Source organism: Sciurus carolinensis, chromosome 11 (assembly GCF_902686445.1).
Source record: "Sciurus carolinensis chromosome 11, mSciCar1.2, whole genome shotgun sequence".
NCBI classification, from domain to species: domain Eukaryota; kingdom Metazoa; phylum Chordata; class Mammalia; order Rodentia; family Sciuridae; genus Sciurus; species Sciurus carolinensis.
The window spans coordinates 48769784-48780921 of record NC_062223.1 but is presented as its reverse complement, the minus strand read 5'-3'; positions in this window follow the sequence as shown (position 1 = coordinate 48780921).

Below are 11138 nucleotides of genomic sequence, written 5' to 3'. Positions count from 1 at the left end.
TGAATCTGGCCTAATTTTTCAATGAGCACATATGACTATACTACAGTGAATCTCATCATTATGTATATACACAAGGCAATTTTTTTTTAAAAGTAAATAAATAGATCAATAGAATAGAGGAAAGGTAGTAGGGAGAAGGAGGATGGAGAGATAAGAGTAAGTACTGAGGACTTAATTGGAGCAAACTATACTCCATGCATTTATAATTATAGCAAATAAATCCTAATGTTACATACACTATTACAAACCAATAAAAATTTGCTGAGTAAAAAAAGAAATATCACACTGTACCCGATTAAAATGTATAATTAATATAGGTATATAAAAATTTTTTTGTGTGATACTGGAGATGGAACCCAGGGTCCCTATATACTGAACTACATTCCCAGTCCTTTTTTTTTTATTATTTTTTAAAATTTTGAGACAGGGTTTTGCTAAGTTACTGAGGCTAACCTTAAACTTTCAATCCTCCTTTCTCAGCCTTCCAAGTTGCTGGGATTACAGACTTGAATCATTGCAAGAAAAATAAAATGTTTTTAAAAATTTAATGTGATAATTAATATAAAAAAATCTTGACAGACTGAAAAAAATTCTATATTTGTTAGTATTATTATTAGTTAATAATATAGACTGCTTATACCATTGGTAATTAGTAGGGCATCTGATCCCAAATTTAGAATCAGTCAAATGTGTTTCTAAGCTGACATTTAAACAAATGTGTCAACTTATCTGAGGAACTAAAGACTTTACATTCTATCCCTGAAGTAAGTCGAAGTGTTTCGATAATATTTTTATTAGTTGCACAAGTGCCTTAAGCTGCTTTTGTAGAGATAGATATGAAAAGTTTTCTTTTAAGCCCTGTTTTTGTCTCTGTAGAACTCAGGTGAAAGATGGAACCCAGACTATTGTCAAACAGCATCTGTTCACTAATTTACACCATCAATTCCTCTTTGATTCTAAACTGTAAGGAAAATCTGGATTCCACCTAGATTTAAATTCCTCTCTAGGACAGGAGATGAGGCTGCTATATTTCAAGTTTTCTGAATTTTTATCAAAATTTCCAGACTTTTGTAGCCGAACTTTATGAAGTTTATCAGAAAGTTGCACGACCTCTTTATTTAAGTGCCCAGGAACATCTTTGCCTTGAGCTTGCTCTTGGGTAAAGGGGTTCTCCTGTCTCCTGTAAGTTACATTGTGCAAGAGCCAGTGTGTTGTTTTGTTGGGCCCAACGGGGTATAAATCTTAAATATACAAATAACTGTGCCAAGGGCAAGGATGTTCTATGATTCCAGTTTCCTATGTCTTAGTGAGTGATCACACGGTGTGTATTCAATTTTACATCCCTTCAGGACTCAACCTGATGCAGAGAAAATTGAACACATCATGTCGTGAGTGGCTATACAATAAAGCTTTACTACTTAAAAAGAAATTACCTACATTCCAGAGAAATTTAATGGTTGAGTTCTTTCATCTCTTTTCACCTGCCTCGTTCCACCCTTGCTACTTTAAACGGTCATGAACATTTGGCTCCTTTGCTCTACTTCCACGGAAAAATTGCATTTGATGCCTCCTGTATCTTCTCAGTTGGAGGCCAGAGTCTCTGGGCTGCACCTTGGCCCTTCTAGTGATAGCTCTGAAACAGGCACCCTGAAGGGGACCTATCTGGAGGAAGGCAAAGCAGGACTGGGTGACTTGTCCTCTCCAGAGTTAGCTGGACTTTCAAGTCTTACTAACAATCTCCCAGAGCCTCATGCTTTTAAGCACTTGTGTTTTAAGTAAGATAAAAGGCAATTTGATCCATCTGAATAAGCCCGTAGTTTGCATTTTATAGAGGCCAATCCTGTCATCTTTTTAGATTTGCTTTGTGTGTGTGTGTGTGTGTGTGTGTGCGTGAAAGGATTCAAGCTCCAATTAAGACCCATCTAAAAAAGAAGTTATCTCCCAAATGACATTTAGAAACAATAAAAACTTTATAACCAGGTGTTTTAAAACTTAGGAAAAATTTAATCTGTTTCATTTAATTCATTGAACATTGGAGAGCAATGTGTGCTAGACACTTTGGATACAAGTATACCAACCACAGTCCTTATCCTTAAAGAGCACACCTTCTCATGATTGTCTAGAGATCAGTACCTAGTTCAGTACCTGCCACATAAGAAACACCCCAGAAATGCTCATTCTTTTTTATAAAACAATTAGATGTTTAGATTTATATAAATTTCAATTTAACTATAGCATTTTATAAAAAAGGAATAGAAATCTACATTCCTATGTTTACTAAGTCCTCTTAGGGGGTTTAATAGTTCACTAGAATCATCATTCAACTTTAGGTCATTAACTGCCAGCAAGGAAATATCTACATCATTCCATCAGTACAGAAAGTCAAACCAAAACCTCTTTTTTTTTTTTTTTTTGGCAAATAGAATGAATGGAATCGAAATCATTCCATTTAAGTAATTATGAAATCTATGGAGTGCTTACTTTCTGTGTGCTCTATACTGACTTGTGCCTTCTTATACTGAAACCTTAAAATTTGTTTCTTGAAATGTTTTATTATTTTTATTTTTAATGATCCAATGTTTTTTGCTTAATGAGTCTCTGATGTGGTTAAGCGTGTGGGCTAAGGTTCGTTGCCTAACTTAGCCATGTACTAGCTATCTTTACTAGGCAGCTGTCTTTGCCTGGGATGTCTACTGCGAGTGCTGAAGGTCAACATCCTTATGCTGCTTAGAAGCGCTGCTATTTGATTAAATGGTTTTGTGAGACACTGGCTGGGACCTTTCTGAGGTCACACCTTTGGCTTCATCTTTAAATTATATTTTCCTGAAAGTGTCCTATATTTGATCTTTGCCCAGAAGCTATTTCTTAATTTTAGTACCATAACTTGTCTGGAGAGGTTGAGAATTCTCAATCCCAACTATTTTTGATTCCTTTCAAAATCGATCTTTCCTTTAGCTTTTCTCTCTTTGCTTGTATTTTACCATAAAGGCCAGAAGAATGGAGGCAGCACCTTCAGCACTGTGCCTGGAAACCTCTGTAGCAAGATCCCCCAGGTCTTTGTTTTCTATTTCTCATGTTACCCAAGGGGACCATGCTGCTAAATTCTCTGCCATTACATAAGAAGGATCGCCCTTTTTTCTGTGTTCTGGTAGTATTTTCTTCACTTTTCCTGTAACCCTCCCCTGAAGCCTCCACAAAGCCTTTTACTAACAGACTCTTTCAGACTAAGAAATTTCACAAACGCTTTTCTCAAATTTCTCCGGCTCCTATGTAGTGAACGTTTAAAGTTGTTCTAACAATTCTGGCTCTTGTTATGGTAGCACCTCAGTCTTGGTACCAAAAATCTATATTAGTTATCTGTACATATCACACTGGCCTAAAACTTAGTGACCTAAACAATAGTAACCATTTTTATCTCATAGAGTTTCTGCAGGTCAGGAATGCAGGAGCAACCTTGTTATTTGGTTATGGCTTAGAATCTGTCATGGGATTCTCGTCAAGATGCCTACCTGGTTATTTGAAAGCTGGACACAGCTGAAGGATCTGCTTCCAAGCTGCTTCATCACACACACTGTTAAGGGAAGCCTCAGTTTGTTCCTACATGAACCTCTTCAAAAGGCTGCTTGAGTCAGCTCATGACATAGCGGCTGACTTCCTCCACAGGCAGGGATTCAGGTGAGAGTGGGCAAGAAGTCTTAATGCCTTTTATGACCTGGTCTTGGCAATCAAACATCATTATTTCTGCAGTAATTATTGGTTACAAAGGTCAGCCTTAGTTACTGTGTGTATGTGTGTGTGTAGGGGGGTGGTAGGGTTCCTCAAGGGTGTGACTACCTGGAGGAAAGTTGGGAGACATCTCAAAGGCTAGATACAATAAGAGGTAATAGAGATTAGCAATAACAGGAAGCCAGGCAGTGGTGTGTTGACAAAACAGCTTTCTGGAAAATGAAGCAAAACAAAAACAAAGAAACATTTCTCCTATGGACAATTTTGAGTTACCAATGGTTTAACAAAAAGCTTGTAAAAATTCCCAAATAATTAATAATTGACTATCATGAGTTAGCAAGAACCAACTGCAGTATAACATCGCCCCTGCGGTCATAGGGAAGAGGCTGTGTTCTAGAATGCCAGGGACTAAGGCCATTCAGCAAGAGATGAAACCCCAGTAAACTTCATCAAGTATGAGCTGGAGACAGTAGAGAAGCTGCTGATATGAGACCTTGAGAAAGCAGCCTATAGGAGATGGCCCCCGTGACCTAGCAGAAACAGGAAAGCTGGATCTGATGGCAAGATGACTTGGAACTAGATTGTTTAGGTAGAAAAAGTGGAGGAGGTGGGAAAAATCCAGAGACAGAAAGCACATTAGTGGTTCCCTGGGACTCTGGGTGGTAAGGGAAATGACTGCAAAGAGACATGAAAGATCTTTTTGGTATGATGGTAATATTTTAAAACTGGACTTTAAAAATCTTTATTTATTAATTTTAGTTATACACGACAGTAGCCTACATTCTGACATATCATAAATACATGGAGTATATCTTGGGGTGGTACATGATGTGAAATCACACTGCTTGTGTATTCATATATGAACATAGGAAAGTCATGTCGGATTCAGTCTACTGTCTTTCTCATTCCCATCCCCTCTCCCTTCTCCTCATTTTCCCCTATTCAATCCAGTGAGCCTCCATTCCTCCCTCCCTGACCCACCTATTGTAAGTCAGCATCCACATATCAGAAAGAACATTCAGCCTTTGATGTTTTGCGATTGGTTTATTTCACTTAGCATCTATCCAGTTACTGGCCCATAATTTCGTTCTTCTTTATGGCTGAGTAATATTCCATGTGTATATGTACCATCTTAATCCATTCATCTGTTGAAAGGCATCTAGGTTGGTTCCATAGCTTTTGTGAATTGAGCTGCTATAAACATTGGTGTGGCTACATCAGAATAGTATGCTGGTTTTAAGTCCTTTGGGTATATGCTAAAGAGTGGAATATTTGGGTCAAATGGCGGTTCCATTCCAAGTTTTCCGAGGAATCTCCATATTGCTTTCCAGAGTGGTTGCACCAATTTTCAGTCCCACCAGCAGTGTAGGAGTGTACATTTCCCCCCATATCCTGAGCAGCATTTATTGTTACTTATATTCTTGGCAATTGCCATTCTGACTGGAGTGAGATGGAATCTCAGAGTAGTTGAAACTGGACTTTACTGACAGTTACACACCTCTTCTGTAAATTACTAAAAACCATTTGTTTTTAAATGGAGGAGCTGGGATTCCACACCATATAACTATGGAATATCGGAAAAAGACAAGGGTACGCTTTATACTGTATTTGATATTTTAGACTTTAAGGTGACTTTAAGGTGGTGATCCCACCTCCTGGTGTTTTCACACATTCCTTGTATAATCTCCTCCCGTTGAGTGTGTGCAGGTCCTGTGACTTGCTTCTATCAGTGGAATAAGACAGAGGTGAGGACATGTTATCGCCATGTTTGTGCTGTTCCATGAGACTCCATCTTACTAACAGGTTCATTCTCTTCCTTCTTGCTGGCTTGAAGAAGAAATCTGCAATGAGTCCTACAGTCATGAGGAAATTAATTTTTTCAACAATCGGAGTGAGTTTCCCCAGTCAGCCCTGCTGACACCTTATCGTAGCCTATGGAGATGGAACAGGTTCTGCTAGAATTTCTAACCCATAGAAATGTGAAGGAATAATTGTGTGTTGCGTTAAGATGCTAAGTTTATGGCAATTTTTATACTACAGTAGAATAATAAGCTACATTTTGAATATAATGACATGAAAATTTATGGTAAAATTTATGTTTGATGTTTATGCCAATATCATTTTATGAACACATTTTGTTATTGAGAGATGTAGTATTCTAGAATTGCATTTCCTTTCTTTTCAAACTTTTCATTTTTCAGGATAACTAATTGTAATGGTTGCCTTTAATTTGGTTTCTATATGCCAATTTTGAATTCATCCCAACTCTCCATATAAGCATATTTATTATCAGTATGGTCAAACACATCAGAAAAACTATCACCTTAATTGTTGTTATTGAGGAATTTGATTCCATTCAGATTATCTCTTGCCCCTGCCATGCCAGAGTCTTTTTCAATTATCATTATCTGCTGAATTCTGAAATTTTAAAATAATGTGTCATGGTCCCAGTTCTCTTTTATTTATTGTGTTGGGCGCTCAGTAGGAACTTTCAGTGAGGAAACATAAGTTATTTCTGGGCCACCTCTTTCTTTCTCTCTCTCCCTTTCTCATAATGTCCTTCTTTACATTTTCTGCTTAAAGAGGAAGACCTTAAAGTTTTATTTTTTTCTTTGGATCTCTCGTTCTTGCCTTCTTAGGGACTTCATTTCTACAAATATATTCTGGGGTCAGGGAGTGAAAATTAAGTTACTTACTATTTTCCTTTTTAAGTTTCAGTATTTTAGGATCTGTTGAATCAGTTATCATTCATCCATCTATCTTCCAGCTTCCAAAATATTGCTGTATTCTCCTCTTCCTCTTCCTCTTCTTTATTTAGTGACAAGCTTAGCCCTTTTTAAATAATCACCTTCCTGTCATCTCAGTAAATTTTTGGGAAGAGAGGAACATAAACTCTTTGCTAATTCTATATTGTTAACCAGAATCTGAGCTCTCTACATTTTACTTTCCTGTTATCCTCTAATAAGTCCTGTGAGGTAAGATATTGTCTCTCTTTCTCTAATGGACAAAATGCTTGAGATTTGGAGAGCCTCAGCGACTTCCTTAGAGTCACTAAAACAGGACAGGGAATATTCAAGTCTCCAGAGTCATGATTTGTTGTTCTTTTCATCTATAACATGATGATTCCTAATTCTGGCCTGTAGACTCAAACATTAGTAAATGTGGAGGTGACGTACTATTCCAGTGTTTTCCACAGAACACTAGTCCCAGACTAGTTTCCACAGAACACTAGTCCCAGAAGAATATCTGTAGAAAAGAATTCCACCATCAACCATATTTGAGAAACACTCCATGCTTAATTCTATGATGCCATTAATTATAGGAAGTGATTATTAAAACTTAATAGCAGAGTTTGGTGGAACTCTTGGTGAAGTGAGGAAGAAGTATATTGAGTACTGTATTATAAGGAACAGAATTTGAGAAATGTAAAATTCCTTCTAGGAATATATTTTCGAATTGAGCAATATATGTTCTTTCCTAGCTTTTCCACAGTACTTAATATTTTCAAGACTCTGAAATGGTAATAAATAAACCTGTAAGGAATATTCAGTGTTTTTCATGTCATGCTACTAATATTCTAAGTAATTTGTTTATTCATATAATGACCATTCATTGAACCTCTGCTGTTTGCAAGGCACCGTGCTGTGTGCTAGATATTTATACGATGGCAAGTGGTTACACCCCTGGTAGAGTTTAAGTGCAGTAGATATGCCTCTCACAGAAGACTTAGACTAATCTGACAAATTAGGTCAAGTTTACTCAAAGGAGATGACATTCAAATTAAAACCAGGAGTATGATTTACTTAGCTCTTGGGGGTTGTGAACTCAGAGCAGGGAGAAGGTAAAGAACTTTCCAGTAATAGGTAGTGCTGTTTCAAACTCCACACCCAGCACATCGATCACTGTATCTGAAGTAGATGCCCTACCAATTTTCAACCGTGCTGATAGGGAACCAGCACTTCTTACAGAAGAAGGGTGATCTGAGTAATTTCTTCTTTTGAATCTCCTAATTCATCTGAAAATTCTAGAAAATCAAAGGTTGCACTTATTTGGCTTCAGGGAGCACCCCTGTCAATACAGGGGCATGATAGCTTTCTACTTACTTAAATCAAAGTCTTACTGAATCACTCCATGCCCCTTCAACTCATTTCATACTACCTGCCAGGGAATTTCCCTCACTGCATCTCTATCCCGTCAGCATTTTCCAATAGTACATTCTTTCCTGGCATAGAGTGGGCTCTTTCAGGAAAACAAAATTAGTTTTGCCTGTTACTCTAAAATCTGGGTCGTTAGGTGGAAAAATGTGTCCCTTGAATCTGTATTTCAGTTCATATGACATGACCATGGAACATACACATGCCAGTCACTGAAGATAAACCAGCGATCCTTGAGATGATTTTGGAAATTTACAGGACTCCCTTTACTCTTCCTATCAAGTTGCATTTGACCCATCTCCTGTTTTTATATATTACTACTATGACTACTACTACTACTACTACTACTACTACTACTACTATTTTGGTATTTGTCACTTGACTCTGACTCTCTGTATTCTTCTAAATGCTTTGATTGGATCTTTTTATTTGATTTGTTCTCTTCCCAGTGAACTCACACAGGTATTTTCTACTATATTTTGGCTTCTTGGAATACTTTCCCTGTAATATCACTCTTGTGTATTACTCTGGAATGGCCAATTTCGATCACTACTTAAGACAAAGATGTACAACATGCGTACTTGGAAAAACTATTTCTCATTAATTTTAGAGGGTTCTCCATCATTCCTGAATTTCTGGGATATTTTTCATCAAGGTTGTATAAATAAGGATCTCCATATGTAAGAACTTCATGGTGGTTTGTACAAGAAAGCCCAGGTCAGGGTCTCTGTCTCTGAGCTCCTTAGGAAGCATCAAAAATCCCCAAATATACTGAGTAAATATTTGCTGACAAACCTTTTAAAAGATTGGATAAATTCTTCCCCAGAAGAAGGTGTTTCTGATTGTTTCATCAAGATAACAACTAATTGGGGCGATCCAAGATGGCGACCTAGAGGGAGACTGCACCTCCGGTCGCTCCACAACCCAGGAGTTAAGAAGGGGAGGCATTGAGAGACTCGGACTGAAGTGGAGCCACGGGTGAGTCTGCCCACTGGGTAAAGCTCGGCCCGGGTGGCAGGCCCAGATAGAGGTGGCTTATCGGAGCCGGGCAGGGCAGCTAGAGTCATCCACAGGCAGTCCTGCGCACTCCGGCGGTGGGCCCCGCCCACACAGCCAGCTTCTCCAGGTTCTCGGAACGGAACTGGCCCGCTAGTGAGAGCCTGTCTGAACAGAGCAGGCTCCGAGTCCCGGAGCCCCTGCAGTGCAGTGTACTCCTGCAAAGAACCAGCGGAGAGCCTCGATCTGCAGTCAGCCTCAGGGATAAGGGCAGGGCAGCCGGAGACCTCTTCAGGCGGCTCTGCCCACTCCGGCTGCGGGCTCTCTTCACGGGGCGATCCAAGATGGTGGCCTAGAGGGAGACTGCACCTCCGGTCGCTCCACAACCCAGGAGTTAAGAAGGGGAGGCATTGAGAGACTCGGACTGAAGTGGAGCCACGGGTGAGTCTGCCCACTGGGTAAAGCTCAGCCCGGGTGGCAGGCCCAGATAGAGGTGGCTTAGCAGAGCCGGGCAGGGCAGCTTGAGTCTTCCCAAGGTAGTCTTCCACACTCCGGCAGTGGGCTCTTCCCACACGGCCAGCTGCACGGTGCAGGCCCACAGTGAGAGCATTTCCGCACAGAGCCAGTTCCAAAACGTGGAACCAGTAGGGGGCTAGGGGCAGTATTCTTCGAATGAGCTGCTTTATCAGATTCCTCCAAGACATCAGGCTACTGAAGGCTGGGAGGTGATACACTGGAAATCTACTGGGACACTATAAGCCAATAGTGGAAAACTGCAATATCTCAGGGTCCCACTGACAACTGACCATTATGAGAAAACAAGGGAAGAAAATGTCCCAAACAAACCTAGATACTACATCAATAAAACCCAATGACAGCAGAGCAGAAGAAATGTCAGAAAGGGAGTTCAGAATGTACATAATTAAAACGATCAGGGAAGCTAATGAGGAGATGAAAGAGCAAATGCAGGCATTGAAGGAGGAGATGAAAGAGCAAATGCAGGCATTAAATGATCGCACCAATCAACAGTTAAAAGACCAAATACGGGAAGCAAGAGATCATTTCAATAAAGAGTTAGAGATACTGAAAAAAAACCAAACTGAAATCCTTGAAATGAAGGAAACAATAAACCAAGTTAAAAACTCCATAGAAAGCATAACCAATAGGATAGAACACCTGGAAGACAGAACCTCAGACATTGAAGACAAAATATTTAACCTTGAAAACAAAGTGGAACAAACAGAGAAGATGGTAAGAAATCATGAACAGAATCTCCAAGAACTATGGGATATCATGAAAAGGCCAAATTTGAGAATTATTGGGATTGAGGAAGGCTTAGAGAAACAAACCAAAGGAATGAACAATCTATTCAATGAAATAATAACAGAAAATTTCCCAAATCTGAAGAACGAAATGGAAAACCAAGTACAAGAGGCTTATAGAACTCCAAACATACAAAATTACAACAGACCCACACCAAGGCACATTATTATGAAAATACCTAACATACAAAATAAAGACAGAATTTTAAAGGCTGCGAGAGAAAAGAATCAAATTACATTCAGAGGGAAACCAATAAGAATATCAGCAGATTTTTCAATCCAGACCCTAAAAGCTAGAAGGGCCTGGAACAACATATACCAAGCCCTGAAAGAAAATGGATGCCAACCAAGAATCTTATACCCAGCAAAACTTACCTTCAAATTTGACGATGAAATAAGATCCTTCCATGATAAACAAAAGCTAAAGGAATTTACAAAAAGAAAGCCAGCATTACAGAACATTCTCAGCAAAATATTCCATGAGGAAGAGATGAAAAACAACGATGCAAATCAGCAACAGGAGGCGCTAGCCTAAAGGAATAGCCAAATAAAGGAGAAACCAAATAATGTCAAAAACAAATATGAGTCAATTGACTGGGAATACAAATCATATCACAATAATAACCCTGAATGTTAATGGCCTGAATTCATCAATCGAAAGACACAGACTGGCAGATTGGATTAAAAAGAAAAATCCCACAATATGCTGCCTGCAAGAGACTCATCTCATAGAAAGAGACACCCATAGACTAAAGGTGAAAGGATGGGGAAAAACATACCATGCACACGGACACAGCAAAAAAGCTGGAGTATCCATCCTCATCTCAGATAATGTGGACTTCAAACCAAAACTAGTCAGAAGGGATAAAGAAGGACATTACATGCTGCTTAAGGGAAGCATAAATCAGCAAGACATAACAATCATAAATATCTATGCCCC